Below are 25,568 nucleotides of genomic sequence, written 5' to 3' on the forward strand. Positions count from 1 at the left end.
GATGCCATTAACACATGCAAAAAGTATTTAGATTTTTGTTGGTAATCAATCAATCAATCAATCAATGTTTATTTATATAGCCCTAAATCACAAGTGTCTCAAAGGGCTGCACAAGCCACAACAACATCTGCGGTACAGTGCCCAAATAAGGGCAAGGAAAAACTCACAACCCCAATGGGACGTCGATGTGAATGACTATGAGAAACCTTGGAGAGGACCGCATATGTGAGTGACACCCCCCCTCTTGGGGAGACCGGATGCAATGGACGTCGAGTGGGTCTGACATAATATTGTGAAAGTCCAGTCCATATTGGATCTACCATAATAGTGAGAGTCCAGTCCATAGTGGGGCCAGCAGGAGACCATCTCGAGCGGAGACGGGCCAGCAGCGCAGAGATGTCTCCAATCGATGCCCAGGCGAGCGGCCCACCCCGGGTCCCAACTCTGGACAGCCAGCATTTCATCCATGGCCACCGCACCTGTGTCCCCCGCTCCCCCCTCCACAAGGGAGAGGGGGGCAGAGGATAAAAGAAAAGAAACGGCAGATCAACTGGTCTAAAAAGGGGGTCTATTTAAAGGCTAGAGTATACAAATGAGTTTTAAGATGGGACTTAAATGCTTAAACTGAGGTAGCATCTCTAACTGTTACCGGGAGGGCATTCCAGAGTACTGGAGCCCGAATAGAAAACGCTCTGTAGCCCGCAGACTTTTTTTGGGCTCTGGGAATCACTAATAAGCCGGAGTTCTTTGAATGCAGATTTCTTGCCGGGACATATGGTACAATACAATCGGCAAGATACATATGGCAAGATAATATGCGTCAATTCTTCCTATAAGAAATCATTTCAAGTCCATTTACAGTTGAACCTCGATTTACGAACCTAATTTGTTTGTAAGTAGAAAAGTTTGTATATCGAAGTACATTTTTCCATAAACAAAATACAGATAAAAGTCTGTATTTCAGTGAAAGGTTGTACACTTTTTTAACGATACAGTGATGGATATCAAACAAAGCGGTGATGGATCAAACATTAAACATATTAAATAGGAAAGCCAAAACAAATTGCTGAACTGTCCTCATTAGTAGCCGCCCTTCCTAAATGCACACACACTGTCACTAGCCCTGTTGTGCACTGAGTTTGAAATCACAAAACTCCTTAACTTTAACAGCCAGGACGCTACAATAATTAGGACTAAAAAAACAAAATCCACTCTACCTCGTCGGTCAATCTCTTTGGCGTGCAGCGGAAGGGAATGGGGAGGGGAGGGGGCAGTATCGACAATATCAAATATTTCTTTTGCCAAGAAAGTACATTGAGTCATTTAAAAAAACAAAACAACTTAGTTAAAAGATTTCAGTTTGTGCATCCGCGATAATGATAATTGTCATACGGAATTTTTGTTATCATTACATCCCTAGTCTGCACCATGACGCAGAATGAGTCAATAACATCAGCAAAGGATCTAATATCTAAACAGGAGCATTTATCCATGAAAACAAGCTGCTACTGGTGTGTTTGATCAATCAATCAATCAATAAATTCCTTTATTGTCATTGTCATAATAACACTTAAGTCATACATGAACAACGAGATTTTGTTTGAGCTTTGTCCAGCGGCATAGAAACTGCATTGATGTGCAGGTTGACAATAGTTTACATTTTAGCATTTTAGCATTGTCAGGAAGATGGCGATAAGAGGGACGTGGGGGTGGGAACAGTCAGATGTCTGATGGGTGTTACGTTGATGTTGCAGCAATGCAATGTCCAGAGCACAATTATTGAGGTGGTGAAGAGTGAGGTAATATGATGGTCCGGGGCAGCAAAGGGGCAGGCTGTTCATTTAGCAGTCTCACAGCCTGGGGATACAGACTGTGAGACATTCTGGTGGTCCTGGCGCAAATCGATCTATACCTCCTTCCAGAGGGTAGCAGGTTGAAGAGGCCATGTGCTGGGTGGTATCTGTACTTCAGGATGTTGTGTACTCGCTTTAATCAGCGAGTTGTGTACATGGCACTCATCTCTGGGAGTATCGTCCTTGTAATTTTCCCCGCCGCTTTAACCACTCGCTGGAGGGCTTGTTGGTTTGCTTTAGTGCAGCTAGCAAAACCACACTAAAAATCCGTAAGTGAGGACACTGCTGATGGCACAGTTGTAAAAGTTGACCATTGATTTCTGCGGAATGTTTGCGCATTTTAGTTTCCTCAAAAAAAAAAAGACGTTGTTGGGCCTTTCCGACTGTAGAAGCAGTGTTAATGTCCCAGCATAGATCTTCTGTTATGTTCACCGTTAAGAATTTGAAATGCTTTACCCTTTCTACAAGATTGTTATTAATTAAAATTGGAGGGTGTTTGTTCTGCCCTTTCCTGCGGAAGTCTACAATTAGTTCTTTGGTTTTGTTAGTGTTAAGAAAACCAACGTGTTTGACAGAGAAGCAGCTGGAAGGAGATACTGTAGAAGTCCTCTCTCGAAAGTAAATGCTGTACTTTATGATTACATTAGTTCAAAAAGCCAGTGCAGTTGTTAAAAGTACATTTTATTGTATTGTTTTTGATACACTAAATATCTAAAAGTGTGTTTTTTTTTACCAAGAATCGGATACATTTTATTCCATTTCAAAAAGGGTATTTTGAGTCAAGAGCTCGTAGAACCAATTAGTATCAAGTATCAAGTGACCACTGTGATAAAATGTTTTAAACGTTTGCTATCAGTTCAAAATTGATTCAGTGTATTTCTGCTGGATAATTCTAGTTTGCAATATGAAACTCCTCACTTTCTTCCTCTGTATCACGCTGCTCAAGCCAGCCATTGTTTGAGGCCAAGATAACATTATTGGTGCTCGATGGGAGAGTTACATTTGGATTGACACCAGCTGTTCAAGCAGCCACGCTTTGCGGACCAGATCCAATTATAAAATTATGCAGGGTTTCGTGTGACGGTATTTATTTGACTCCAATATGAAGCTATTCGAGCAATGTGTTCTAAGTCCAGAACCGCATTCACGCGGTGCGGAGCCTGTCAGAAGAGAGCGAAGAGAGTCGTCAAAAGGGCTCGGGTTGGAATTTCCTGTGCAGGATTTGAAAGGGAAATGTAGACGCCCTCATCAGTATCGAAAGTCTACTAGGAAAAACATAAACAATGCCTTTTTCATTTGGTTGCCATACAACTTTGTAACACTTTGATGTTAACATTTAAATTAGCTCTTTAAATGCAATAACATTTCAGGCATAGTGCATCTCTTAACTAAGGTGTTTGTTTGTATAGGTTGGTTGAGGTACACTATATTGCCAAAAATATTTGGCCACCTGCATTGACTCACATAAGCACTTGAAGTGCCATCCCATTCCTAATCCATAGGGTTCAATATGTCGGTCCACCTTTTGAAGCTATTACAGCTTCAACTCTTCTAGGAAGGCTGTCCACAATGTTGCGGAGTGTGTTTATAGGAATTTTCCACCATTCTTCCAAGCGCATTGGTGAGGTCACATACTGATGTTGGTCGAGAAGGCCTGGATCTCAGTCTCCGTTCTAATCCATCCCAAAGGTGTTCTATTGGGTTCAGGTCAGGACTCTGTGCAGGCCAGTCAAGTTTATCCACACCAGACTCTGTCATCCATGTCTTTATGGACCTTGCTTTTTGCACAGTCATGTTGGAAGAGGAAGGGGCCCGCTCCAAACTGTTCCCACAAGGTTGGGAGCATGGAATTGTCCAAAATGTTTTTGGTATTCTGGAGAATTCAAAGTTCATTTCACTGGAACTAAGGGGCCATTCCTCCTCCACCAAATTTCACCCTTGGCACAATGCAGTCCGAAATTTTGCTTTTTTTAAACAGCTCAAAACAAAAAGGACAAACATGCTTTTTGAAGTGGAGGCACGTAACTAAGAAGAGACGGTCAGACAGCGGTCTGTAAAACATAATCTATGCAACATTTTGACCAAATAACCTTTTTTAAACAGTACAATAATTAGACAATGAGATCAGCTTATTTACTTCAACTGCCATCTCGTGTCTACATTGCATTATTGGCTTTATTTTAACAAAAACAATCTTACGATTCATTAAACATATGTTTCTTATTGCAAGTTTGTCCTTCTGTGTTGTTTTATGTTGCACCAAGAAAAATTCCTAGTTTGTGAACCCCTTCTCAAACAATGGCAATAAAACTATGCTGATTCTGATTCTGAAAATAAAATAGTGAACATATGAGACAACTTGTCTTTTAGTAGTAAATAAGCAATTAAAGGCTTCTAATTTAGTCTGCTGACGTATGCAGTAACATATTGTGTCATTTATCATTCTATTATTTCCTCAACATTATGAGGGACAAGTGGTAGAACATGAATTATGAATCTGCTTGTTCATTTACTGTTAATATCTGCTTACTTTCTCTTTTAACATGTTCTATCTACACTTCTGTTAATATGTAATAATCACTTATTCTTCTGTTTGGATGCTTTACCTTTGTTTTGGATGATACAACAAATTTGGGTATCAATCCGATACCAAATAGTTACAGGATCATACAATGGTCATTATTTAAGTCCTCGTGTCCAGGGACATATTTCCTGAGTTTATAAACATAATATAAATATTAAAAAAAACAAAGAAGATGTTGTGATGCCAAAAAATATCGATGTAATCATAGTAGTATTGACTAGATACACTCCTGTACTTGGTATCATTACAGTGGATGTTAGGTGTAGATCCACCCATGGCGTTTGTTTACATTTTGACGCCGGTGAGGTTCGTTGTGTAGTGAAGCATGTTTAGCTATTCCTCTTCCTGCAGGGATAATACTTTTAAGAAACTTACTTTATTCGTTGCCATGGAGACACGGATTAGTGATTTAGAAGTAGCTACAACACTGCAGACTGCGGATAGACTTCCTGAGGGCGTTTCAGTGTTATAACTTCACCTTTATCGTTAGTTTTTAAGCCAAAATGCGTCCCTTCTCTCTTTTCTGTCTACACACTGTGTCTGCTTATAAGTACTCCGTAATTGTGCGCTGCCGAACATGCTCCTCTGCTTGTAAACCAGCAATGACACGACGTGAAGACGACGGGGGGCGTGGGTGACCGATACTTTTTAGAGGCAGTATAGTACCGAATATGATTCATTAGTATTGCGGTACTATACTAATACCGGTACACCGTACAACCCTAATGACGAGAGATGTCCTGTTGTGGGATTATTAAGATTAGTAGTGGTAAGTATCTAAATGGCACACTTCTGCCTTGGTTCCAAACCACCAGAACACAGCAGGATGAGGGTTGAGTGTGTGAGAGAAACGAGAGGCAGTGCAATGTCACCATTTAAAAAAATCTTACGTTTAATCACGCGGTTGGCAACTAATGATTGACTGAGGGATCTTTGAGAATTAATTTAAAAAAAAACTTTCTGATGTATTTTTCTGATTGTCTATTCTTGTTGTTTTCCACCCCTACAATCAGAGTCGCTCACTCACACGTCTGACAAGTACAGTAAATGTCGGCGCTAATCAGTTCCCCGTTGCTGCTTTTTAAAGTTCACTTTGCAGCTTTCATTCTCTCCCACACGCCTCCTCATCCCCATCACTCGCTTTTTTTCTAAAAGCTTCCATCTTAATAGGCCTAGTATGGTTAATTGTGATGCATCACACTGATGGTGAGTGACTATCAGAGTAATTTCCTTCTATTAATCTCAATGAACATTCATTGCACACATTGTATTCCTTCAGATTAAATCGTAATGCACTGCTCAGATTTAGCTTGTGTTTAAAACCCCAAAGGTTGATGACACTAAAGTGTCCACAAAACTTGTTTATTTTTCCACATGCTGCAAATGAGTCTCGATAAACTGTCGACCTTCTGTTAAAGTCTATTTGTAGCTCCCTTTGAAAGAAATGACAAAAAAAAATCCACGTGATCTGTTACGCATTGCTTCAGATTCAGTTCTACGGATGGAAAAAATAATGTTTATTTCACACGCAGACGTACACTGTATTGCCAAAAGTATTTGGCCACCTGCCCTGACTCACATATGAACTTGAAGTGCCATCCCAATACTAACCCATAGGGTTCAATATGATGTCGGTCCACCTTTTGCAGCTATTACATCTTCAACTCTTCTGGAAAGGCTGTCCACAAGGTTGCGGAGTGTGTTTAAAGGAATGTTCCACCATTCTTCCAAAAGTGCATTGGTGATGCCACACACTGATGTTGGTCAAGAAGGCCTGGCTCTCAGTTTCCGTTCTAATTCATCCCAAATGTATTCTATTGGGTTCAGGTCAGGACTCTGTGCAGGCCAGTCAAGTTCATCCACACTAGACTCTGTCATCCATGTCTTTATGCACCTTGCTTTGTGTACTGGTGCACAGTCATGTTGGAAGATGAAGGGGCCCGCTCCAAAATGTTCCAACAAGGTTGGGAGCATGGAATTGTACAAAATGTTTTGGTATCCTGGAGCATTCAAAGTTTATTTCACTGGAACTAAGAGGCTAAACCCAACTCCTGGAAAAACAACCCCACACCATAATTCCTCCTCCACCAAATTTCACACTCGGCACAATGCAGTCAGAAATCAAATCAAATCAAATCAACTTTATTTATAGAGCACATTTAAAATTTACCACAGGGGTAGCCAAAGTGCTGTACAATGAGCAGGTTAAAAGATAAAACGAGTACCGAGCAAACACAACACAACACAAACAGAACACGATAAAAAATAAATAATTAAAATATAATTAATAAAAACATAAAAACAGGATCACAGCAGGTGTATTATGGGGCGCCATTGCAGGATGGATATCACTCAGTGTTAAAAGCCATGGAATAAAAGTATGTTTTTAAGAGAGATTTAAAAACAGGAAGAGAGGAGGCTTGTCTAACACTCAGGGGTAGGTTGTTCCAGAGCTTGGGAGCAGCAACGGCGAAAGCTCTGTCACCTCTAAGCTTCAGCCTTGTGTCAGGGACCGTCAACAGCAGCTGATCGGCTGATCTTAAGGATCGGGTGGGGCAGTAAGGCTGAAGGAGGTTGGAGAGATAGGTTGGCGCGAGGTTGTTTAGACATTTAAAAACAAATAAAAGGAGTTTAAAATGTATTCGGTAACGCACAGGGAGCCAGTGAAGGGACGCTAAAATAGGGGTGATGTGCTCACGTCTGCCGGTCTGTGTTAGCAGACGAGCAGCAGAGTTCTGCACGAGCTGCAGGCGGGCGAGGGAGGCCTGGCTAATGCCTACATACAGGGCATTACAATAATCAAGACGAGTCGAGATAAAAGCGTGGATTAATTTCTCAAGATCATGTACCATTCTCCTGGCAATCTCCAAACCCAGACTCATCCATTAGATTGCCAGATGAAAAAGCGTGATTCATCACTCCAGAGAACGCGTTTTTCATTCTTTCACAAATGTTTGTAGAAACAGTCTCCATAACTAAGTGCTTGATTTTATACACCTGTGGCCGAGCCAATTGATTAGGACACCTTATTATGATCATTTGGATGGGTGGCCAAATACTTTTGGCAATATTGTGCATGAGTGATACCTTGGAGGTCAGAGTTGACAACAAGCAATATGTATATCTGTGTACCAAAGGTAATGCTCAACCGTCCAGTTGGTTGAGTCAGGACAGACGGAACAAATTTAAACACGTCTGTGGAAGTCGCTTCCTAGCAGCTCCACTGTAGACATGGCACAAGAGCCAAGCGTGCAGGTTTAACAAAGTTTTAATGTTTTTTTACAAGATCTTTCCAAAATGTTTTTCAGCATGTCGTGACGTTGCCGTCACTCCCAATCCTCTCTCTCCCTCTGCTCCCGGCCACTTATTGTTAAAGACAACAGATGATTAGATTAACACGTACCATCTGTGGCATCTAATCACCTGCCAGCTGTGTCTCGCCGTCAGCACATGCCCCGCCCCTGCCCGCTGGCGCTCGTCCTCAGTGCCATGGACAGCTGGGGTGACTTTTCCTCCAACCGGCAGCGCTGACTACACTTTCCCTCCACAATGTCAAACACAGCATCTGCACCTTCTCAATATTTTCATGGATAAATGTTAGTGGTGCAGATTGATGCTGAGTTGCTGGTTGGGCATCTAACAGGTACTGTAGGACATATTTCTAATGATGTCTTTCTCCGATTTGGTCTTCCGATTCATCTCCTTCGCAATAATTTTCTCAGTTTCGGTGGTTGGAGGGTACGATTGTGTCGCTCTCTAAGCGGCGCTCAAACACATGTTGTTGTGTTAACGAAGCCGGAGCAACAACGTGTTACAATATATTAACTCTTATTGCTCAAACAGCACAACCGTTACAAATACTACTTCACCCGACAACGGGTTGGACTTGTAATTCAAATTATGCTCACAACTTAAAGTAGGGATGTCCGATAATATCGGACTGCCGATATTATAGGCTGCTAAATGCTTTAAAATGTAATATGGGAAATTATCTGTATCGGTTTCAAAATTATCGGTATCGGCTTCAAAAAGAAACATTTATGACTTTTTAAAATGCCACTGTGTACACGGACGTAGGGAGAAGTACAGAGCGCCAATAAACCTTAAAGGCACTGCCTTTGCGTGCCGGCCCAATCACATAATATCAACGGATTTTCACACACACAAGTGAATGCAAAGCATACTTGGTCAACAGCCATACAAGTCACACTGAGGGTGGCCGTATAAACAACTTTAACACTATTACAAATATGCGCCACACTGTGAACCCACACCAAACAAGAATGACAAACACATTTCGGGAGAACATCCGCACCGTAACACAACATAAACACAACAGAACAAATACCCAGAACCCCTTGCAGCACTAACTCTTCCGGGACGCTACAATATACACCCCCCGCTACCGCTACCACCCCGCCCCCACCTCAACCCCGCCCGCCCACCTCAACCTCTTCATGTTCTCTCAGCTGCTGTTTTGAGGCATGTTAAAAAAAAATAATGCACTTTGTGACTTCAATAATAAATATGGCAGTGCCATGTTGGCATTTTTTTCCATAACTTGAGTTGATTTATTTTGGAAAACCTTGTTACATTGTTTAATGCATCCAGCGGGGCATCACAACAAAATTAGGCATAGTAATGTGTTAATAATTCCACGACTGTATATATCGGTATCGGTTGATATCGGAATCGGTAATTAAGAGTTGGACAATATCGGGATATCGGCAAAAAAAACCATTATCGGACATCTTTAACTTAAAGTATAACAAAAAAGCAGAGACCGCTTGTATCTCAAATTACTCGTAAATTAAGGTACTGCGGTATTTGTTTCTTCAGTTCGATGGTTGTCATTGATTCTTCTATTCAGTGCGCTTCTTCGCGGAATACAGATTTGTTAAAGTTAAAGTACCACTGATAGTCACACACACACTATGTGTGGTGAACTGACCCTCTGCATTTGACCCATCCCCCTGTTCCACCCACTGAGAGGTGAGGGGAGCAGTGAGCAGCAGCGGTGGCCGCGCTCGGGAATCATTTTGGTGATTCTTACCCTTGATGCTGAGTGCCAAGCAGGGAGGTAATGGGTCCCATTTTTATAGTCTTTGCTATGACTCAGCCGGGGTTTGAACTCAAGACCTACCGATCTCAGGGCGGACACTCTAACCACAAGGCCACTTAGCAGGATCTACAGATATACAGTAACTATGGTTGTGTCGATCTCTGGCTGTGGGCTATTGCTGGCAAGGATAGGCTCCAGCCACCCCCGCCTACCCCGAGAGGAACAAACGGTAGTAGAACAATGGATGGATGGACGGTACCGGATGTTTTTGGGGCTACTCTTGCGCAGTTTCTTTTGTATCTCTTTCTTTGTTTATTTTATTCACTCATTCATACCAAAATATATGTCTCTCCTAATCCATACCTTTTATAACTCTGGTCATACACCACACAAATAAAACCAGTAAAACAACTTTCCAATAAAGAACTGAGACAATACTTTAATAAAATTCAACACATAACACACCAAAAGGCAATTAACATATGCAACCTTTACAATAAATACTTAACAGATATATAAATGTTAGTAAATCATGTGTTGTTATGCATATGATTTTAAATTGTTTTGTTTTGTCTTTTTTTGTCTTTGTGTATGTGGAAGTCGCTTCCTAGCGGTCCCACTGACAAACACTTCACAGGAGCCAAGCGTGCCGTTTTAACAAAGTTTTAATGATCAATTGCTTTAACAAAGTTCTCTCTCCAGCAGGACGCGACTTTCCAGCCACGTCCGTATCTTCTCTCTCTTCCTGCTCCCGGCCGCTTACTGTTAAAGACAACAGTTGATTAGATTAACACGTACCACCTGTGAAATTGAATCACTTGCCAGCTGTGTCTCGTCGTCAGCACTGCCACGCCCCCCGTCTGATGTTGCTCTGTCCTCAGCACCATGGACAGTGGCGGTGACCTTTGCTCCTGCAGGCAGCGCTGACAACATCTCCCTCCTCAGTGTATATTTACCATTTGTTAATTTATGCATGTCTTATTGGATTGTATATGTACTTGCTTTATACATTTGTAACATGGGGGATGCCAGGACCCAGGTCACATGAGTCAAGGATCTTGCGGGCTATTTGAAGCCCTCGTTTGTTCTCGTAGCATATCCTTGTATAGCAGACCTGGGCAAATGCGGCCCATTAAGATTTTCAATCTGGCCCGCCGGATGTTCTACATAATTTTTTTTAGACCTTTAACATCAAAACTGTAGCCGCCATTATGATGTGCAGTGTTGTTTTTAAATGACCGTAAGTCTTGAACTATAGAAAGTATTTCAATGGTTGAAATCTGCGCTTTTGGGTGTTGTACGAGTTATTAGGGTAATCTACGTCACAGCAGCTCAGACGAGGAACAAAGCAGAGTGGGCGGGGTTTGTTTTCAGAGCAGTTAGCCCGAAACGCATGTGTCAGAAACAGATGCGGAAGCAAATTTGTACAACACATTTCTGCATAAAAGTGATAATATATCATATTGTAGGTGTTTAATACCATTTGCATTCATAGTTTGCTGTTTGTTACATTTTTGTTGTGTTGCTTGATTGAAAATAATGCCTATCGAGGATTTGGTCCAAGAAGTAAAAGAGGAGCGGTGTAATGTTAATATTCAGTGTTTTATTGTTCATAGTTAATATTGTAAATCCCACTTTCTTTATTTTAATGTACATATTGGGTGTCCCATTCAGTAAAAAAAAACATCCATCCATCCATCCATTTTCTACCGCTTATTCCCTTTTGGGGTCGCGGGGGGCGCCGGAGCCTATCTCAGCTACAATCGGGCGGAAGGCGGGGTACACCCTGGACAAGTCGCCACCTTATCGCAGGGCCAACACAGATAGACAGACAACATTCACACTCACATTCACACACTAGGGCCAATTTTAGTGTCGCTGCCAAGCTGTTCCACTGATGTACACGTCACCACAGACAGGCGTGCAAAGTTGACAAAGTTTTAATGTTTTTGACAAGATCATTCAAAAATGCTTTCCAGCAGGTCGTTACTTTGCAGTCAGTCACAATCCTTTTTCCTCTACTGTCCCCGGCCGCTACTGTTAAAGACAACAGGTGATTAGATAACTCGTACCACCTGGGAGATATAATCACCTGTTCGGCTGTGTCTTGCCATCGGCACTGCCACGCCCCCGTCTGATGGTGCTCTGTCCTCAGCACCATGGACAGAGGCTCACGCCCTACCGATCTCAGGGCGGACACTCTAACCACAAGGCCACTGAACAGGCTATTTACGCGTCCTGTCATTGGATACTCATCTGAACCGTTAGCGAATGAATTTGAGAACACATAGAGTTGAGAGACAGTTGCGATAGCCAATCAGATCACAAATTGTTGACAGTAGCCTATCTCAGTAGCCGGATGTTAACGAGACTGTTATTCAAAAGTGATTACCATTCACAGGTCTCAATTTAGCAGGAAGTGTTACGCCGCAGCCAGACCGGGATAACAGAGAAGGAGAACAAAACGTTGATTAGGTGGCAGATATATATTTACAAGGCCATTTTAAAGAAGGATATTTAAAGAGAAACTACATCTTGTGAGACGATGTCGGCCAAACCCGGAAGCTAGCTCAGCTGTTCTGGCGATGAATTGGGGAAACGCCCGCCGTTTCCACTCGAATAAGCCGACAACGAGGGGTACTACTGGCTTATACGGCGTCGAATAGGAGCTACAAATTGTGAGTTCAAATATTTAATTTTGTCACTTTCAATATGTTTTTTCCAATTTTAATATGCTAATGCATTTTAATAGATTTTTAAATGCACCAGGAAATAACCTGTTTTGTAGACTGTTGAGGTGATTCAATGCACGGTAGGGTGTAAATGTGTTCCTGTATAGTATTTATCCAACAATAGTCATGTGGTGACATAAATTATGGTATTTTAAGAGGTAATCACTGAAGTCGAACATCACTGAAGGCCTAGGTAGGAAACGCACGGCCCGCCACTGCCTTTAAATATACCTATTTTTAGACCAGTTGACCTGCCGCTTCTCTTTTCTGCTCTGCCCCCCTCTCCTGTATGGAGAGGTTATCAGGTGGCCACGGATCAGTTTTCACAAAGGAGGCACTAGCTGTTCCAAGTCGGGACCCAGGTTCGACCACTCCTCTATGCATCAGGTGATGACGTCTCTGCAGTAATGCAAAAGGATTCCCCTGCTGACCAACTTATGGACTGGACTCTCACATCATGAACCGTACCCACTCGGGATCCATTGCACTCGGTCATTGGGTTGAGTTTTTTCTTGCCCGGATGTGGGTTCAGATCCGAGGATGTCGTTGCGGTTCGTGCAGCCTTTCGAGGCACTTGTGAATAAGGGCTATATAAATACATTTTGATTGATTGATTGATTGATATAATGTCCTCAGCACATCTCACTCAAATCTGCAGGATCCATTTCTCAGTGTGCGTGTGCCTCACATGAAACGACAGAGATTTCCGACTTTGGGTGGCGTTGCAGCGCCATGTGTCTGTCATTAGAGGCGGTTCCGCAGTCTAGACACTGTGCAGGATTCTGCGGCACGGAGAGCGAAGCCAAAGCAAACTAACCGAATCTAATTTGGCGGCAATACGAGCTGGTAATGTCAGGTTGTGTCGCCATACTCTCCCAAAAGGCTGAATATCAACATTGACGCACTGCAGGAACCTCACTTAAGTACAGCGGTATTTTTTTTTTTTCTGTCTCCCAACATCGGATTAAGTTGTCCAACCCCTTTTTGAGGACATCATCATACTCAAGCCAGAGTATGAATTGAGAATATTAGCCCAGATGAAGGATGATGTCACATTTTGGCTGGTTATTCTGGTGGGTTGGCCAGTTCTCACGCCTGCTCTGTTCTCAGGGGAATACTTCTTAGGGATACTTGTTTCCTAGCATTCAGACTGAATTCCACTGACCACAAATGCATAATGAGGATACATTTGAGGCGTTATCCTTTGGTGGCAAAACACTTTAACACCCTATTGACTTGTTTTCTCTCTAACAGGGACGAGCACATCGTCCTGACTTCATCCAAAAGAGCTGAATAAAACCTGATCATAGTCCTCATAAAAACTGATCTCCATTTCTTGGAGCTCCAAAAGAGATTTCATTGTGTTTTAATTCTGTTAGCAATTATTTGATTTATATCAGGGTCTGGTTTCTTTTAGACATACTGAAAATAGCTATAGTGAGGTCAGTGCATGGGAAAAGTTGTGTGAAGACTAACGATTCTCTCAAAATAAATGTACATTTTGGTCTTTTTTTCAACTTTAAATCTGATTATACACATAACTATTTGTGTCATTTTTTTATAAAGTCCCTTAGCGAAACATTACCCTTTAGGTAACAGGACTGAAAGTAACAGGAGTCAATCAATCAAAGTTTATTTATATAGCCCTTAATCACAAGTGTCTCAAAGGGCTGCACAAGCCACAACGACACCCTCGGCTCAGATCCCACATCAGGGTAAGAAAAAACTCAACCCAATGGGATACACTGAGAAACCTTAGAGGGGACCGCAGATGTGGGGACCCCAAGCCCCTGGGCGACCGGTGCAATGGACATCGAGTGGATCTAGAGCAGTGGTTCTTAACATTCTTAACCTTCTTAACCTCTATAGTGAAAAATTAAATTATGTTTTTTTTCAAATTCAAGACTAAGTTACGGTATATGTTTTTGGTAACATTTTAGTATGGGGAACATATTCTAAGTAACAAAGACTTATTTTAGAGTTTTTTTGGACACTAAGGGAACATATTCTAAGTAAAAAAGACTTAATTCAGAGTTATTTGGTGAGGGTTAGGGTTAGAGGGTTAGGGCTAGGGTGAGAGGGTTAGGGTTATAATAAGGCCATGCCGAATAAGGCATTAATAAGTACTTAATATTGACTAGTTAAGAGCCAATATGTTACTAATTTGCATGTTAATAAGAAACTAATTAATGGTGAATATGTTCCCCATACTAAAGTGTTACCATGTTTTATTACTGGTGCACAAATTGAACCGTGCATGAACATCACCTTGTTCAAAGAACAAAACCAACACAGTGCATAAACTCACAACAAATGACACACCTGCAAATCAGTGTGACATCTGCTGTTGCCGTATCCGTAATATGCCGATAGGGAGAAGTTTTTATTTACACGATGAGTCGGGTGTGTCTTGACCTCCGCCGAACCCCTGAGTCCGACTCACCGAACCCCAAGGGTTCGATCGAACCCAGGTTAAGAGCCACTGATCTAGATAATAGTGTGAGAGTCCAGTCCATAGTGGATCTAACATAATAGTGTGAGAGTCCTGTCCATAGTGGGGCCAGCAGGATCCACTCGACATCCATTGCACCGGTCGCCTAGGGGGGGTCCCCACATCTGCAGCCCCCTCCAAGGTTTCTCATTGTATCCCATTGGGTTGAGTTTTTTCTTGCCCTGATGTGGGATCTCAGCCGAGGATGTCGTTGTGGCTTGTGCAGCCCTTTGAGACACTTGTGATTTAGGGCTATATAAATAAACTTTGATTGATTGATTGATTGATTGATTGATTGATTGATTGACCGCAGATGTGGGGACCCCCCGGGCGACCGATGCAATGGAAGTCGAGTGGATCTAGTTAATAGTGTGAGAGCCAAGTCCATAGTGGGGCCAACAGAAGATCATCTTGAGTGGAGACAAGTCAGCAGCGCAGAGACGTCCCCAACTGATGCACAGATGAGTGGTCCACCGCGGGTCCCAACTTTGAACAACTAGCGATTCATGTGTGGTCACCTAATAACCTCTCCACGCAGGAGAGAGGAGCAGAGCAAAAAAGAGACGGCAGATCAACTGGTCTAAAAGGGGGTGGGGGGGTCTATTTAAAGGCTAGAGTATAAAAATGAGTTTTAAGATTGGACTTGGTGAGTTTTCAACTTGCGTTGCCCCTTCATCTGTTTACTAGTGGAAGGGGAAGAGGGCGGGGCCTACTGCTTGTCTGCTTGCAAAATCTTGCTAAAATAATTTTGGCATATATATTTTTACACCATGATTTTTTAGTTTGTACACTGTAGAACGGAGATGGGCAAATATTTTGACTCGGGGGCCACATTGAGAGAAAATAATGTGTCTGGAGGGCCAATGTGTATGTGTATATAAATGATATATACACATTTAGCTGTAAAAATCTGCTGTACAGTATGTGTATTTGGATCCTTTTTTTCAGGAACACTAATACCAAAAGTCACAATGTCCGATAAAATTCTAAGAGTTATGGGCGACTTGTCCAGGGTGTACTCCGCCTTCCACCCGAATGCAGCTGAGATAGGCTCCAGCACCCCCCGCGACCCCGAAAGGGACAAGCGGTAGAAAATGGATGGATGGATGGAATGGAATTTTTATTATTTTTACTAAATGGGACACCCAAAATGTACATTAAAGTAAAGAAAGTGGGATTTACAATATTAACTATGAACAATAAAACACTGAATATTAACAACATATGAACTTCGCTTCTCTTTTACTTCTCAGACCAGCTCCTCGATAGTTGTGCATCTTTTACAATCAAGCAAAACACAACAAAAAATGTAACAGACTGCAAAATATGAATGCAACAATACAACAGCTACAATATGATATAGTATCACGTAAAAATGTGCTTCCACATCTGTTTCTGACACACAAATTTCGGGCTGGCTGCTCTGAAAACAAAAACTCCAAAGGAATCCATCTATGCCTCACCTGGTGTAAAGTTCACCACACGTCACATATTTGAACCAATCTTGGTGCTCAACGGTGCCAATTTTCTGTACTTTTGTGTGTGTGTTCATGTGGTAATCTGTTAATTTGTTTGATAATTAAAATCATTTTAACATATTTAGCATTGAATAATAATAACATGCATTGTTCAGTGCATTTTAGTTGTAGTTTTAATTTCCAAATTTTGAGGTATTGAAATCGCCACGTAAAACAACCAACGCTAATCCGTAGCATGTGCATGGTATTTCTAATCAAAATTAGCATCAAGCTAGCTTGGAAAGTGGAGCCTTATTTTGGACAACTTGATCATGTGAAATTGCTCAAACAGTAGGTACAAAAAACACAAACCTATTTACAAAACCCAAAACCAGTGAAGTTGGCACGTTGTGCAAACCGTAAATAAAAGTGCAAGTTGAAACTCTAATATGCAAAGCCAAAGCCATTCATCAACAACACCCGGAAACGCCGCCGGCTTCGCTGGACCCGAGCTTATCTAAGATGGACTGATTGCAAAGTGGAAAAGTGTTCTGTGGTCTGACAAGTCCACATTTCAAATAGTTTTTGGAAACTGTGGACGTTGTGTCCTCCGGACCAAATAGAAAAAGAACCGTCCGGACTGTTATAGGCGCAAAGTTCAAAAGCCAGCATCTGTGATGGTATGGGGGTGTATTAGTGCCAAAGGCATTGGTAACGTTCACGTCTGTAAAGGCACCATTAACCATTCACTCGCCATACAGCAATAGATGACATCTGCCTATTACCTGACACCTGACATCTTAGCTACTTCTCTTTGTTTATAATGTTTATAATGTCTATTTTCTATTTCCTGCTGGATCTACTCTCTATTTTATGCTGCTGCTGTCACATATTCTGTATATACTGCAATATTGTACATGGTCATTGGTATATATTGTATACATGTTATAGACATAATATAATATATCTGTATATATATTATTCTGTACACATATTATGTATATATTCATATATATGTTAGATTTTTTATCGTTATATTAGTCTATTTATACCTGCATTGTCCTTTCCATCCTTTCACTTTCCATCATTGTAACTGAGCTACTGTGTTGAACAATTTCCCTTGTGGATCATTAACGTTTGTCTAAGTCTAAGTCTAAGTCTAATGCTGAAAGGTACATACAGGTTTTGGAGCAACTTATGTTGCCATCCAAGCAACGTCTTTTTCATGGACGCCCCTGCTTATTTCAGCAGGACAATGCCAAGCCACATTCTGCACGTGTTACAACAGCGTGGCTTCGTAGTAAAAGAGTGCTGATACTAGACTGTCTCCCATCGAAAATGTGTGGTGCATTATGAAGCCTAAAATACCACAATGGAGACCCCCGGACTGTTGAACAACTTAAGCTGTACATCAAGCAAGAATGGGAAATAATTCCAACTTAAAAGCTTTAAAAAAATTGGTCTCTTCAGTTCCCAAACATTTACTAAGTTTTGTTAAAAGGAAAGGCCATGTAACACAGTGGTATAAATCCCCCTGTGCCAGCTTTGTTGCTGCCATTAAATTGTAAGTTAATGATTATTTGAAAAAAAAACTAGTTTCTCAGTTCCAACATTAAGTATCTTGTCTTTGCAGTCTATTTAATTGAATATAAGTTGAAAAGGATTTGCAAATCATTGTATTCTGTTTTTTATTTACGATTTACACAACATGTCAACTTCACTGGTTGTGGGTTTTGTACGATCAACCATCTGGAACGGACTTATGCCGTCTTTATTTTGAAGTGATGAGGTAATTGTTTTTATGGCCACAATGATTCAAGAAGTTGGGAACATGACACAGTTCATTGAGTGATCCAGGCATGTTTGTTACTGGATACTGAACCCAATCAATGTGGAGGGCACCTTGCTTAGTTGAAAATGTATTTTACAGTTCATTTTATTGCACATTTATACATTTTATTTTACATAACGGCAGCAATTCAGTGGAATGGCCCTTATAGAAAAATACCCTTTTCACACTCCGACAGTTTTGAGTCTCCAGTTACAGTACCCTAACATGTTTTGGTGATGGGAGTGGAAGCCGGACTAACCAAATCACACACAGACATATCCCAAAAGAGACCCAAACACCTGGTCTCCGGACTATCTCAGCAAGCTACTTCTCAACATTTTCCCTGGAAAATATGGTCGGCGTAAATCATAGAAAAAGCAATCAGTGCCTCACACTTGGTGCACCTAAAGTTTTATTGCATCAGCCCCGGTCCTAATTTCCATCTGAATTAATCAACTCGCAAACATCCCCACGTGCCAGTTCCATTTAAAAAGCCGACGAGTGTTGTCATCATTCTTCAGCAGCTGCGCGAAGACCGAACAGATGAACGCAACAGCGGGCAGCTGGACTGCATCCATGTGTTTACAATCCATCACATCATTCCGCATTGAGCGAGTCAAGACGAGCGAGTGTGTATAAGTTTATACGGGATCATCTGCCAGCTCTTGTCGGGATATTGCAGCTGTATCCTCCACATCTGAGCACATGACACTTACCCATGCCTGCAGTACTCTGACCGCCTAGGAGAGTCAATCTTCATTATGAGCGGACACACACACACTACTTCCCAAAACTACCAACAGTATTTTGTTCAGCTTTATTTTAAGACGCGTAGCAAAACCCGCTCATTGACTTGACTGTCTTCCATGGTGGTCTGAGGCGTTAGGAATCAAGAAAGTAATTCTGGGTTTTGTTGATAAATGGAAGAGTGACGTCGCAAAAAAATTACCATCGAGGCAATCAAGCGAGATTGTATTACTATTTTTCACAACTGGCAGGCACTAAGGGCACTTACTTGTACAACAATAAGAATTTCTCGATGGATAGTTTTTATTAGGGATGTCCGATAATGGCTTTTTTTGCCGATATCTGATATTCCGATATTGTCCAATTCTTAATTACCGATACCGATATTAACCGATACCGATATACCGTATTTTTCGGAGTATAAGTCGCACCTGCCGAAAATGCATAATAAAGAAGGAAAAAAACATATATAAGTCGCACTGGAGCCCGGCCAAACTATGAAAAAAACTGTGACTTATAGTCCGAAAAATACGGTATACAGTCGTGGAATTAACACATTATTATGCCTAATTTGGACAACCAGGTATGGTGAAGATAAGGTCCTTATTAAAAAAATTCATAAAATAAAATAAGATAAATAAATTAAAAACATTTTCTTGAATAAAAAAGAAAGTAAAACAATATAAAAACAGTTACATAGAAACTAGTAATTAATGAAAATGAGTAAAATTAACTGTTAAAGGTTCAATCAATCAATCAATCAATTCCTTTATTGTCATTGTCATAATAACACTTAAGTCATATATGAACAACGAGATTTCGTTTGAGCTTTGTCCAGCGGCATAGAAACCGCATTGATGTGCAGGTTGACAATAGTTTACATTTTAGCATTTTAGCATTGTCAGGAAGATGGCGAATAGAGGGACGTGGGGGTGGGAACAGTCAGATGTCTGATGGGTGTTACGTTGATGTTGCAGCAATGCAATGTACAGAGCACAATTATTGAGGTGGTGAAGAGTGAGGTCATATGATGGTCCGGGGCAGCAAATGGGCAGGCTGTTCATTTAGCAGTCTCACAGCCTGGGGATACAGACTGTGAGACATTCTGGTGGTCCTGGCGCGAATCGATCTATACCTCCTTCCAGAGGGTAGCAGGTTGAAGAGGCCATGTGCTGGGTGGTATCTGTCCTTCAGGATGTTGTGTACTCGCTTTAGGCAGCGAATTGTGTACATGGCACTCATCTCTGGGAGTATGGTCCTTGTAATTTTCCCCGCCGCTTTAACAACTCGCTGGAGGGCTTGTTGGTTCGCTTTAGTGCAGCTAGCAAACCACACTATAAATCCGTAAGTGAGGACACTGCTGATGGCACAGTTGTAAAAGTTGACCTTTGATTTCTGCGGAATGTTTGCGCATTTTAGTTTCCTCAAAACAAAAATACGTTGTTGGGCCTTTCCGACTGTAGAAGCAATGTTAATGTCCCAGCATAGATCTTCTGTTATGTTCTGTTATGTTATGTTATGTTATGTTAGGTTAGTACTATTAGTGGACCAGCAGCGCGCACAATCATGTGTGCTTACGGACTGTATCCCTTGCAGACTGTATTGATATATATTGATATATAATGTAGGAACCAGAATATTAATAACAGAAAGAAACAACCCTTTTGTGTGAATGAGTGTAAATGGGGGAGGGAGGTTTTTTGGGTTGGCGCACTAATTATAAGTGTATCTTGTGTTTTTTTATGTTGATTTATTAAAAAATAAAAATAAAAAATAAATTAAAAAAACGATACAGATAATAAAAAAACCGATACCGATAATTTCCGATATTACATTTTAAAGCATTTATCGGCCGATATTATCGGACATCTCTAGTTTTTATATATAAAAGTCTTCTTGGACTTGTCTCCACCTATCTGTGTTCCTTTTGTGTGTAGAGACTCCAGTCATTACAGCATACGCTCACATGTTGGTTCCTAGAGCCAACACAGAACTTTGAAAAAAAAAAAAGCATTCAGTTATGCTGCTCCCTAGTCATGGAATGACATCCAGAAAAGATCTGAGGCTACCAAAATTGATCATTTTGCGGGAGTTTAAGTCCATTTTGGGCAACTAAGTTAAAGTTAAAGTATCAATGATCGTCACACACACACAGTAGGTGTGGCAAAATTTGTCCTCTGTATTTGACCCATTACCTTGTTCACCCTCTGGGAGGTGAGGGGAGCAGTGAGCAGCAGCAGTGGCCGTGCCCGGGAATCATTTTGGTGATTTAACCCCCAATTCCAACCCTTGAAGCTGAGTGCCAAGCAGGGAGGTAATGAGTCCCATTTTTATAGTCTTTGGTATGACTCGGCCGGGGTTTGAAGTCACGACCTACCGATCTCAGGTTGGACACTCTAACCACAAGGCCACTGAGCAGGTTACAAGAAAGTGATTCTGGGTGTTGTTGATAAATGGAAGAGTGACGTCACAAAAAATGGCCATGGAGGCAATCAAGCGAGATGATATTACTATTTTTCACACCTGGCAGGCACTAAGGGCACTTTTGCAACACTGTCATGCATGAATGACCTGGTTCATTGTTTGCTTGTATGTTAAGTTAATGTACTTTAAATATGAGCAACTTAAAAAGTCATAACATTACTCGCCAAATGATGCAGAATTAAATTCTCATCCCCACTCTGGGATTTTCTCTAACAGGTTCCACTGCAACCATTAAAAACATGCAAAAGCCACCATTGAACCATGGATCCATGGATGTAATCACTTAATGTGTCTAATTTCCTCCTTGAATGTTAATGTCCCATTCGGAAGGGGAGCCGATTGGGAGTGAAACGGTTCACTTAAGATTAATCAGTCAGAAAAACGCTGCATTTGTTATGTGTGAGGAAGAAGAACGCCTTAATGAGAATACACACCTTGAATTAGGCAAGTTTTTTTGTTGCCGACTGTTAAAAAAAAAAAAAAAAATCCAAGTTTTTCTCTTGTTGCCCCGACATATTTTATTTCCCAGGAGCTTCCGTCCTTTCCCTTATTTTCATAAGCAGTTCACACACACACACACACACACACACACACACACACACACACACACACACACACACACACACACACACACGTAGCACAACATGGCTAATGCCAACGCAAACGATAGCGAGATGTTAGCTCCAAAGAAAAGAAAAGTGTTGTCGGTGGTTTGATTTTGCGGCAACAGGCGTGGCACAAATGACTGCACGCTGCAAAGTTGTTGTTTTTATTTTTTTTAAAGGCAGCACCACTACGATCTTATGCCAGCATCTGAAACTGAAGCATCTAGTCAACAAGAACCCAACAACAAACAAACTCCCGCTAAAAAGCATCATTTACACTAGGTACCATGCATGAAAAGAAAGAAGCACAGTGGAAAACTATCACTAAAGTGGTCGCTCTCCACCTCGCTAAAGATGAAGAAACTTGTTTCGAACTTGTCGTCATTTGTATTCATTAGTTTCTTTAAAACGTAGGGAACAAATTTGAAAAAAATGTAAGATTTAATTTTTAGGCCATATCGCCGAGAACTACCTTGAATCCAAATGTATCGGAACTGTTGATAATAATAGCATGACTTTGATTTGATTGTAATAATTTAACTGCTGTTAAAGGCCTACTGAAACCCACTACTACCGACCACGCAGTTTGATAGTTTATATATCAATGATGAAATCTTAACATTGCAACACATGCCAATACGACCAAGTTAGCTGACTAAAGTGCAATTTTAAATTCCGCGCAAAATATCCTGCTGAAAATGTCTCGGTATGATGACGTCAGCGCGTGACGTCACAGATTGTAGAGGACATTTTGGGACAGCATGGTGGCCAGCTATTAAGTCGTCTGTTTTCATCGCAAAATTCCACAGTATTCTGGACATCTGTGTTGGTGAATCTTTTGCAATTTGTTCAATGAACAATGGAGACAGCAAAGAAGAAAGCTGTAGTTGGGAAGCCGTGTATTGCGGCAGGTGTTGTGCCGGATAACGCAACCCCGCCGTAGAATGCACCCCCTGACTGTTGTGCCGGATAACACAGCCGGTGTTTCATTGTTTACATTCCCGGAAGATGACAGTCAAGCTTTACCATTGGTCTGTGGAGAACTGGGACAACAGAGATTCTTACCAGGAGGACTTTGAGTTGGATACGCAGACGCGGTACCGTGAGTACGCATGCAGCTGCGGCTTCCAAACATTTGATCGCTTGCCCGTACGTGCATGCCGCTATGTGCATGTCACGTACGTAACTTTGGGGACTTTGGGGAAATATATGTGCTGTATGAACTTTGGGGAGGTGAACGGTACTTTGGGCTGTGGGATTGAGTGTGTTGTGCAGGTGTTTGAGTTGTTTTGGCGGGTTATATGGACGGAGGGGGGGAGGTGTTTGTTATGCGGGATTAATTTGTGGCATATTAAATATAAGCCTGGTTGTGTTGTGGCTAATAGAGTATATATATGTCTTGTGTTTATTTACTGTTTTAGTCATTCCCAGCTGAATATCAGGTCCCACCCGCCTCTCACAGCATCTTCCCTATCTGAATCGCTCCCACTGCCCTCTAGTCCTTCACTCTCACTTTCCTCATCCACAAATCTTTCATCCTCGCTCAAATTAATGGGGAAATCGTCGCTTTCTCGGTCCGAATCGCTCTCGCTGCTGGTGGCCATGATTGTAAACAATGTGCAGATGTGAGGAGCTCCACAACCTGTGACGTCACGCGCATATCGTCTGCTACTTCCGGTACAGGCAAGGCTTTTTTATCAGCGACCAAAAGTTGCGAACTTTATCGTCGATGTTCTCTACTAAATCCTTTCAGCAAAAATATGGCAATATCGCGAAATGATCAAGTATGACTTATAGAATGGACCTGCTATCCCCGTTTTAATAAGAACATCGCATTTCAGTAGGCCTTTAATAATCTAGTAAGCGCTTGTTTGTTGATAACAATTGATTCCAAAATCTGAGCACGGTAAATATGTCCATGAGATAGATATTATTAAGTCTAAATCGAATATTATCATAGCTACAACATAAAAAAGATATGTTTGCAACTTTCTAACTAGGGTTCTTAAATGATTTTGAGGCCAAGGACCCCCAAACTGATAGTGAGATGGAGCGGGGACCACCTACTCATTTAGCCTGCGTAAAATTGCAATGGTGTTTCAAATGAAACTGGTCCTAAAGGTACCTTATTATTGCACAACAGTCAGATATTCTAATAAATTAATCGCTAGCGTGCCTTTTGTTAGCTGACAATAGCGCACTAATTGTTAGCTGGCAGTTTGCACCATTAATCGCAAACTGACAACTAGCACTCTAATCGCTAGCTGGCAATTTGTGTACTAATTGCTTAAATGCTAGCATGCATATAATAATATAATTATTTTTAAATATTTTAATTGATTATTTATTATATTTTGTATTATATATATATATATATATATATATATATATATATATATATATATATATATATATATATATATATAATTTAATTAAATGTAATTATATTATTATTTATTTTAATATGTTTTTAATATTTATTCATATTTAATAAAGATTAATAAAGTACTTCTGATTCTGATTAATTCAAAACAGGCTTCAAATTTATTACAAGTTGGAATAAACATTTATAAACATTGTTTTATATGAATAAAGTGAGGAAAGAAATTGCATTTAAGAGTGGGATGGGTTTCTCAAAATAAAATTATTTTCCTGACACATTGTTAGTCTTGTCTTGTGTTTTAGTGAAGTTAATTTACAAAAGGTAAACATGGTAGGCTATAAACTACTAGGAGATAGCAGCTACACAACAGCTATGCACACATTAGCACACAAGCTAGACATATGTAATAAGTAATTGAATGATATTGCTGTCTAAATTGCATCATTTGTCAATACAAACAAGTATTACATAATTATAAATGCAAAACATCCAAGGCAAAAGCAATTTCAAAAGTATCCTGCAACAAACGTGTCCGCATCATTCAACTTATTGCGTCATTAATTTAACTTCATGAAATATTGTCACTGCTATAGCCCAACCCTTGAATCACAGCACTGAGTCATACACTATTCTCCAATCACTAAAATATTTAAATAGAATAGTCTGAATAATTATATGCACACGTAGAAGACAACAACGTGTCTCTGGCAAACGTCCCATGTGCAAGCAATCGTTAGTTTTGATTCCGGCTACGTCAACCGGTCTAAAGGACGTCGGAATAAACACGTTTCACTGCACATAGTGTACTGTTTTTTTATCATTTGAGATGAATCTTGTTATCCGGCTGTTGTCTGTTCTAGTGCAATACATTTGCTTGCATGGCGCCTTGACCGAAGATCACCCCGTTAAGCTGGACTCACGTGCGTCTGTGGGTTTGGAGGAAACCACAAGTCGTAGGAGATCACAAAGGATCCATTGTGTACCCGTTCTCAAATCTCCAAACGAAAGCAGTGTTTTTCCAAAGCTCGTACGCCGCTCGAGTCAAACGAGAAACCACATAAATGTCCTAAAAGCTATTTGCCCACGTGCAGCGCCTAATTCCACGTTTTGTCAGGCACAGCAGGCTCCATCTCTGAGGGCCAGACCTGTATGTGATATCATTATATGTAACCTATGCGATGTTTTCATTGCCTGTCCCAAAGCCATTAACCACTCACCAACTGTTTCAGACAATACTTTTGCCTGCCTGCATGAATAAATAGAAGGACAAACTGCAGGGAGAATGAGTGAGCTCAACACATTCTTGAAGTGTCAAGGGTTAAAATCAGCACTTTGCTTT

The sequence above is a fragment of the Nerophis lumbriciformis genome, linkage group LG21, assembly GCF_033978685.3.
Source record: "Nerophis lumbriciformis linkage group LG21, RoL_Nlum_v2.1, whole genome shotgun sequence".
Classification (NCBI taxonomy): Eukaryota; Metazoa; Chordata; class Actinopteri; order Syngnathiformes; family Syngnathidae; genus Nerophis; species Nerophis lumbriciformis.